Consider the following 8,543-nt stretch of genomic DNA (forward strand, 5'->3'; position numbering starts at 1 on the left):
AAAAACAAAAAAAAATCACATCCTGGGAGGGAAACTCAGTCCTGGGAGGGAAACTCAGTCCTGGGAGCCCGGGTCTGGAAGTAAAGGTAGATCCTGGGAGGGGCTCAGTTCAGTCAGTAGGAGGGCATGGAGGGACAAAGCTCAGGTTCTGAGGGTGATGATGACTCAGGTCTTAAGCCGGTCTGTCCCACCATCCCTCAGGCAGCAGGAGAGCAAGCAGCCCGGCCAGGGCTTCTGAGGCAGGACCCAGGCTTCCTCCCTCCCTCTTGATCTTCCGGGTCCCTCTCCTTCCTCTGAACTAAGGTGAACCCACCATCCCTGGGGACAGGCTACCCCTAAGGGACACTGTGGATGGAGACAATTTTAGTGTCATCAAAACTAGGGCAGATGTAATGTAGAGAGACTGGGACAGCCCACAACACAGAAAGTTCTGCATCGGTGTAAAGAGTGCCAAAGCCGCACAGCCCAGTTCTGGGCCTAGCCTGGCCACTGTGGAGTCTGCCTGGAGACTGCAGCCTCTCTCTTTAATAAAAGGTTGCTGTGAGCTCTGGGCTTTAGGAGTATCAATGAGGATGAGGGAAAACAAAACAAAACAAAACAAACAAAAACCATGAACTCATGTCAAAAGGGACAGAGCCAGATACAGGCCAGAAGGCACAGCACAAGCAAAGGCCCTGAGGGCGCTCTTGCAAGACTGAGCTTATACAAAGGCTGTAGGCAAGCTCCTGCAGAGGAAAGGCTGCATCTGTGCCAACTCTGGAAGGCATCCTGCCCCACATGCCTCCTCCCTTCTCACCAGTCTATCTCTGAGGAGAGAATGCCGTCTGTCAGCCAAGCAGTTTTAATTATAAGAGGCAGAGGCTGGGGTCACAACCCAACAACAAGAAGGAGAGACTTCAAAGCCAGCATCTCCAGCCCTGCTCTTGGACTAAACACCCGGATGGCTTGGCTGATGAGCTCTGGCATCCACCCAGAGACAGCCCTGGCCAGCTTGAGGTCTCTCCCAGGCCAGTGGATCATGCTCACAGTGGACAGGCGGGAATAGGTTGGTGCAAGGGGCCAGTGTGGGTCTTTCTGCGTGACCCTGCAGTTGTGCTGGTTCCCAGAAGAGTCAAAGACCCCAGAAAAGGTCTACGACTAAAGATGGCTGGACACTCCTCGATCTGTGAAGCCACTTGGCCACACAGCCTCTGGTGCAGATAGTCTCCCAGCAACAGTGGAGGGACCCCAGGGACACTTGCTAAGTTACCAAGCTGTTTATGTTGAGCCGCGTGGCCTTTGCAGCCAGGCCTGCTTGATGCTGTTGGAACTTCTAGAGGTCTGGCCCAGGGCAGGGGTCTGAACCCAGGAAGGTCGACTGGCAGGAAAACAAGGCCTAGCCTTGCAACACATTCAGAATGCCTGGAAGCTACTGAGCGGAGATCAGAACTTGCCTGCTGTTTGTGAAGCACTCTGACATGAAGCCATCGAAACAGATTCATATAGGACTCTGTGTGTCTCCTCCTGGGCTCATCCTTGCCGGGAAATGGTGAGTATGCTAAGATGCCTTTTAAGATTAGAACAATGAGGGCTGGTGAGATAGCTCAGTAGGTAAGAGCACCCGACTGTTCTTCCGAAGGTCCGGAGTTCAAATCCCAGCAACCACATGGTGGCTCATAACCGTCCGTAACAAGATCTCTTCTGGAGTGTCTGAAGACAGCTGCAGTGTACTTACATATAATAAATAAATAAATCTTTAAAAAAAAGATTAGAACAATGAGTGAGGGGCTAGAGAGATGGCTCATTGGGCAAGAGCACTGGCTGCTCTTCCAGAGGACCTGGGTTCAATTCCCAGCATCCACATGGCTGCTCACAACTATCTGTAACTCCATTTTTAGATGATCCAATGTCCCCTTCTAGCCTCTGTTGTCATTGCATGCACAGGATGCATATACATATAAGCAAGTATTCATACACATAAAATAATGTTTCTCAAGGAGAGGAAAAGATTAAAATTTTAAATGAAAAAGAACAAAACCTTGAGAAAACTTCTAGCACTCCCCAAATACTGGGATTATACTTGTGTTTCATGTGTGCTGCCACTTCTGACAGGCGAGACACGGGGCAGAAGCAGAAAGCGGCTGCAGACAGAAGCAGAGAGATGGCAATGCCAGAGCTCAGCTCCCTTGCTCACCTTCCCCAGCCTAGGGGATGGTGCTGCCCACATATCAGGTAGGTCTTTCTTCCCCAGTTAAACCCCCCTGGAAACACCACCACTGACATGCCCAGAGGTGTGGCTTGCAGGTGATTCCAGGGCCAGATGAGCAGCCTCTCCTTTGTTTTTTCTTGTCTGATTGCTCTGGTTACAGCCTCCAGTGTGGTATTCAGGAGACATGAGAGTGGGGTTCTGGTTTGCTCTTACATGGAAGGTTCTGTCTTTGTGGAGAATGCTGGCTGCCAACCCCAGGTTCCAGGGACGAACTTTGCTGAACTTTTTATCCATTCCTAATTTGTTGTGTGGTCTTAAAATGTGTGTGTGTGTGTGTGTGTGTGTGTGTGTGTGTGTGTGTGTGTGTGTATGTGTATATGTGTGTGTATGTTTGTGTATATATGTGTGTATATATATGTGTGTGTGTGTATGTGTGTGTATATATATATGTGTGTGTGTGTATGTATGTTTGTGTGTATATGTATATGTGTATATATATATATATATATGTGTGTGTGTATGTTTGTATGTGTGTGTGTGTGTGTGTGTGTGAGAGAGAGTGTGTGTGTGTGTGTGTGTGACCCACTAGTAAATGTTATGTGCCTTCGCTGTATTTGGGAGGTTTTTACATGTGTGTCTATCTGGGTGTTGGTGCACAGATATCCCATGGCCCTCATGTGGAGGTCAGAGATCAACCTTGGGGAGTAAGTGTTCTCCCTTCCCCCCACATGGCTTCCAGGATTCTAACTCAAATTATCAGGTTTGGCAGCAAGTACCTTGACCCCCTGAAAACATCTCACTGGGCCAAGATTTTTAAATTAATATTCGAGAGAGATTGACCTGTAGCTTTACATTTTATGTATTTGTGCCCTTATGTATTTATTTATGGTCTCTTGTAGCCCAGGCTGACCTTGAACTCCCAATCCTTCTATCTCTACCTCCCTCATGCTGGGCTTGTAGACATGTATAACTGTGCTTGTTTTATTACTTTTGGTGTTGTTATTGTTTTGAGACAAGGTCCTACTCTGTAGCCCAGGATGGCCAGGCAGTCATTCTGTAGCTCAGGATAGCCTTTCTCACTCTGTAGCCTAGGCTAGTTTGGAACGTACTATGTAGTCGTGATTGGCCTTGGACTCAGCACAGTCCTCTTGCCTTAGTCTGCCTAGCACTGGGATTGTAGGCAAAAGCTACCGCAGCTGGTTAGTTACCTTTCTCCTCTTCGCTCTATTGAATTTGATATCCATGGACCACCACGCTAAGGACTCTGGAAGCGGTTGGCTTTTCCCAGGACTTGAGGCAATGTAAAAAGTGTTGGATTCGTCTGTTCCCTCAACCTAAGAGAGAATTCCCATGGGAAACGGCCGGGCTGCGGCCTGGCAACTGATAAGAAGCCTATCTGAGAATTTCATTGTTTTCGTTTTTCTCTCCCAATGGTAGCTGGGTAGTCCCTTTTCTGTCTCTCCTGCGGTTATGTTCCCTAATTTACATTTTCTTAGAAAATCTTCCCAGCTCGAAGCTCTGGCCGGGCTGATTAGCAGTGTCTGCCCTAAACAGCTCTTCACTCCCGTTTCTACACTTCATCCACAACCACAGAGGTGTCCCCGCATGCTCATTCAGGAGCTGCCCGGCCCAGCGCTGTCTTCTTGCCTCGTAAGTCCCATCTACCTTGTGGTTGGATGTTTCCCGACATTCTCTTACCTCCTCCCTCTGTAGAGCTCTGTGTTGGGTCCCATCTGTGCACCTGGCCAGTAATAGAACCACCAAGTCCCTAATGTGTCAGGTCACACAGTTGCTGCTGGATCTGAAGGGACAGCACATGGCTGGCTGGCGGTGGCAGGGCAGGAGGGAACAATGGCCAGTTCTGGCACTTTGGGACCAGGGAGACTGTGTTTTGTCATTTGTCAATGTTCTTTCCCAGAGCTGTGGGTCAGGTGAGACTCAAAGACAAAGGGTGATACATATGTTCTGCACCCTTCAGCTCTCCCTGTTCTGAGAACAGCTAAATCGTGGACAAGTGAGACAGACATCTGAAGATGGTCCCCAGAACAGCTCAGAAAGGCCAGAGACCTCAGATAGGCCCACTATTAGCTTAAGGCAAAGAGGTTGGGTAAGACCCCCCCACCCCATGAAATCCACCTTAGTGTCCGGTCCACTGTGGCCTGGAGGAAACCAGACCCAGGAAATTAGCTTAGACCACAAACATCAGGGAGTTTTCTGGTTGTTGTACTGTTGATGCAGGCAGGTGATGTAGGAATGGAAACCAGCTTTGAGAAGTCACTAGGGGCCCCAGGCTCCATCTGGTCTTGCCTCTCTAAATCCTTAGAGTTCTCAGGGTGCTTTGGCATACAAGAGAAGGAACAGGAATGGAAAACACCCAGTTGCCCATAAGTCAGAGCAAGACTGACAGCTCCATGGCTCACCTTCACTTCCAGGGAGCCGCTGTGAGCATAGGGACAGCGGCCAGCGAGCAAGTGCCTTCCTGTCTCTTGTGTCTGTGAGGAGAATGTAGGTATGTGGTCCTGTGCCATCCCAAAAAGTTGAAGTGGTGTTTTCTGCAGCTCCACCCTGGAAATCCCCAGAGAAGGCTGCCAGGAGAGCTCAGAACTCACAGAACGGAGAGCCATCAGTTCATCTCTGGAATAAGCACTCCTCTCTGGCTCCTGCCGCCCTGGGGCCTCTTAAACCCCTACTGGGTTCTGCAAGAGGCCCTTTTCCTTTCACGCCTACAGAGTAAGACAGATGGGATTCTAAAGGGGTGTCTGTCTCTTGCCTCTAGTCTCCAGTTTTCAGCCCCTGGGGGTAAGTGGTGAGGGAGAGCCTTTCCTCTGAGGTGGCAGTGTGGAAAGGGAAGCCCAGAGCTCCTAGGGACCTAGCCTCACTTCAGCCAGACCACTGCAACCGGTGTGCTCCAAGTACCCTGTCCGCCCATTGAACCACTAGCAGTGGAGCGGGACTTAGTAAGACAAGTTCCCAGGACAGTGTCCGGGGCCTCAAACAGCCTTTGTCAGGCCAGGGTTACTACAGACAGCGAGCTTCCACCTGTGTTTCCTCCTGCTGAGCAGACAGGCCGCCTTACCAACATCTCTTGCACTTTTCCAAACCTTAAGGTGAAGTTGCCACTACTTAAAATTAACCATTTCAAAGCCCATAATGAGGCCGAATGCACTCCATGAAGCCCTCAAACTTCATAACCCCAAAAGGAGACTGTCTCATTACATCATCACTTCCCAGTCTTCTTATATCATCACTTCCAGTCCTGTTACATCATCATTGCCAGTCCTGTTACATCATCACTTCCCAGTCCCATTACATCATCACTTCCAGTCCTGTTACATCATCACTTCCAGTCCTGTTACATCATCATTGCCAGTCCTGTTACATCATCATTTCCCAGTCCCATTACATCATCACTTCCCAGTCCTGTTACATCATCACTTCCCAGTCCCATTACATCATCACTCCCCAGTCCCATTACATCATCACTTCCCAGTCCCATTACATCATCACTTCCCAGTCCTGTTACATCATCACTTCCCAGTCCCATTACATCATCATTCCCAGACCTGTAACCTCATCATTCCCAGTCCCATTACATCATCACTTCCCAGTCCTGTTACATCATCACTTCCCATCTCCACAGCACCAGCCCCTAATGACTCCTGAAATGGTGAATATAGTTGCCAACTTGACAAGATCTAGAATTGCCTTGGAGACTTTGAACATGCCAGTGAGGTAGGCTCTAGATTTAGTTAATTGAGGTGTGAATATTTGCTCAGGATGCCCACAGCACCATCCCATGGGCTGGTGTGCACACTGAGTAAAAAGGAAAAAGTGAGCTGAGCACCAGCATTCATCCCTCGCTGCTTCCTGACTGGAAGCGATGTGACCAGGGCCTCCTGTGCCTTCTGTCTTGGCTTTCCAACATGATGGACTGCACCCTCAAACAGTGAGCCAGAATAAGTATCCCTTCCTTAGGATGGTTTTATCAGGCGTTTTGTTACTGGGGTGTGCTAACTAATACAGTACCCAACTTCACGTCAATGCATCCCATGATTCTGGACATTTTATGTAGCTCACACATGGCTTTGGCTCACTCGCTGTTTCAACCCACACTCCACTCCATTCATTACCCCCACTGCCTCCCTTTGCAGAGCCAGGAGCTGCTGGCCCCGACCCACAAGGGGAACTGCTTCCTTACAACTCTTCCTTGAGGCTCTCTGCTGCATCCTGCCTGTCCCCAGGTGGACATCCAGACAGGAAACCGCAAACGCTCCTAGGATGTTGAGGATGAACAGAGGCGGCAAGCGCATCTCTGTGAGCTCAGGCTGGGGCTCACCATCTCCTGCTCCGCAGCTCCGGAGGCCACGCATCTGTCAGTAATTTTGCCTTCATAAATAGCTGTGCTTCCATTTGTTTGAAAGGCTGCCTGCGTGGGTGGATGGCCCCGGGCTCCCCATACCCTTCACACCAATTTCCTCCTGAAATGGTGCAGGACACCTGAACTTTACCAAATAAATGATGCAGTCTGTGCTCCTGGGAGCCAGGAGCAGAAGGGGGACTGTGGATCCTCTGCTCCAACGGAGAGACCTACAGCATCCTGAGTGACTGTGTTGCCTCCTCTCCTGCCTACCCATCCCTTCTAGGAACCCACTAGTACAGGAGGTTCTCTACCCCACAGCCACAGGCAGGCAGCATGTCACAGCTGGACCCCTATTAGACAGGACTTTGAGAATCATGGTGGGGCTAGAGTGCCTGGGCCCGGGCTGTTTCTGGGTCTTCCTTGAGCCCCCAGTCCTGGGACAGTGGCAAGGCATGCCCCCGCCCCCACTGGTGGCAGGAGGAAGCCATTCATCATCCTGGAGATCTGGCTGCTGGTATGTTTATCTGCAGGAAGGAAATGAAGTCTTTTCATCTCTTCTCAGCGGCGTCTGGCCCACTCACTCTCCAATCTGTCAGCCAGGGGAATTTTAAATAATGGGCCGCTCTCTGTCCGTACCTGGTTTTTGTCTTCAGGGTTCTATGTGCCTTGTTCCCTGGGTGTCTCCAATTATTGCTGCTTCCTCCTTGAGATAAATTCTGTCCTACATTTACTTCTTGTGGGAGCAGAATTTAGAGGTCTGTCCCAGTAGCACAGGCTGGCCAGGCCATCTCCTCAGACCAGAGTGAACAGAGCGAGCTATGTAAACCTTGGGACTTATTGGGTGCTGGTGGGAATGCCCTAGTGGGTCTGCAAAGCCACCAGCCTAAAGGGCATAGGAACACCAGTGTTTCTCAAAATTTCCAAATGAAAATAATCAGTGGAGAGTGGTGGGAGGAACCAGTCACCGTATTGGTCTGGATACCCTTGCTCTTTAGCCAAGGGCACCTCCTGAATTACGGGGCATCAGACCTCCAGCCTTCTCAAGGGGAGGTGATCAGGAAAGAGACCATAGGGTAAATGAACTCTCCATCCATCTGTCTTCACATCTGTCTACCTATTCACTAGTCATCCACTCACTCATCCAACTGTCTACTCATCTATCCTTCCGTCTGTCCATCTGTCCGTCCACCCATCCACCTACCCATTCACATTCCATTTTTTCACCCACTCACTCATCCATTCACTTATCCGTTTGTTCATCCATCCATCCAGCATCCATGTCATCTATACACACTTAATAATCCATCCTTCTCACCCATCCATTCATCTACTCATCCATCTTCCCACCCACCTACCTCCCCATATGCCTCCTCTCACATCCATCCATTTACCCATCTATCCATGCAGCCAGCCAGCCAGCCATGCTCCAAGAACTTATTGCCTTTCGCAGGCCAGGTGTGCACACTGTAGGTCATGTGATGACAAGGATAGCCCTTGCCCATGGGGTGCTGACAGAACGAGAGGGGGCAGGGAGGAACTGCAGGGTGATATATGAAGGGGGAATAGAGGTAGCATGTAACTGAGAGCCAAGTAGACCATCCTGGGGATGGATTGTAGAAACGGAGTGAAGGAAGTGACGTCAATAACGTGAAGAGCAGAGGGGGGCACCTCAGGCCAGGATCAGATCTGGGCTGGACAAGCAGGAGTGAGTATCAAGCCTGCTTGATGCAGGCTGCTTCTCACGGTAGCCTGAGTAGAGCTCTGTACTTTACCGGCTGTGATGAGGCTGGGACGAGGGGCTCCTGGCCAGCCTCAAGGGGCTGGAGTTGGACAGAACCACATCCCCTCTGAGTCAGGGAGCTCAGGAAGGGATGGGCTGCAGCGGTGCCTGCAGGTAACCAGCAACGAGGGCAGCTCAGGTGCAGCCCATGAGGAGATGCCGTACTCACCTTTTGCACCTGTCCCCTAGACCGCTTCTCTCTTGAGTCCCTTTCC

At 50.3% G+C, this 8,543-nt stretch overlaps 1 long non-coding RNA gene across 1 annotated transcript; it reads left to right on the forward strand.

The window, feature by feature from the left end:
• The first annotated feature begins 878 nt into the window (after positions 1-878).
• On the forward strand, positions 879-7,277 carry LOC110313361. Its single transcript, XR_002380104.1, has 3 exons — positions 879-1,528; positions 4,918-4,987; positions 6,340-7,277. It is a non-coding gene; the product is annotated as an uncharacterized LOC110313361 (long non-coding RNA).
• Positions 7,278-8,543: the final 1,266 nt, after the last annotated feature.

This window comes from Mus pahari, chromosome 1, assembly GCF_900095145.1.
Source record: "Mus pahari chromosome 1, PAHARI_EIJ_v1.1, whole genome shotgun sequence".
Lineage (NCBI taxonomy): Eukaryota > Metazoa > Chordata > Mammalia > Rodentia > Muridae > Mus > Mus pahari.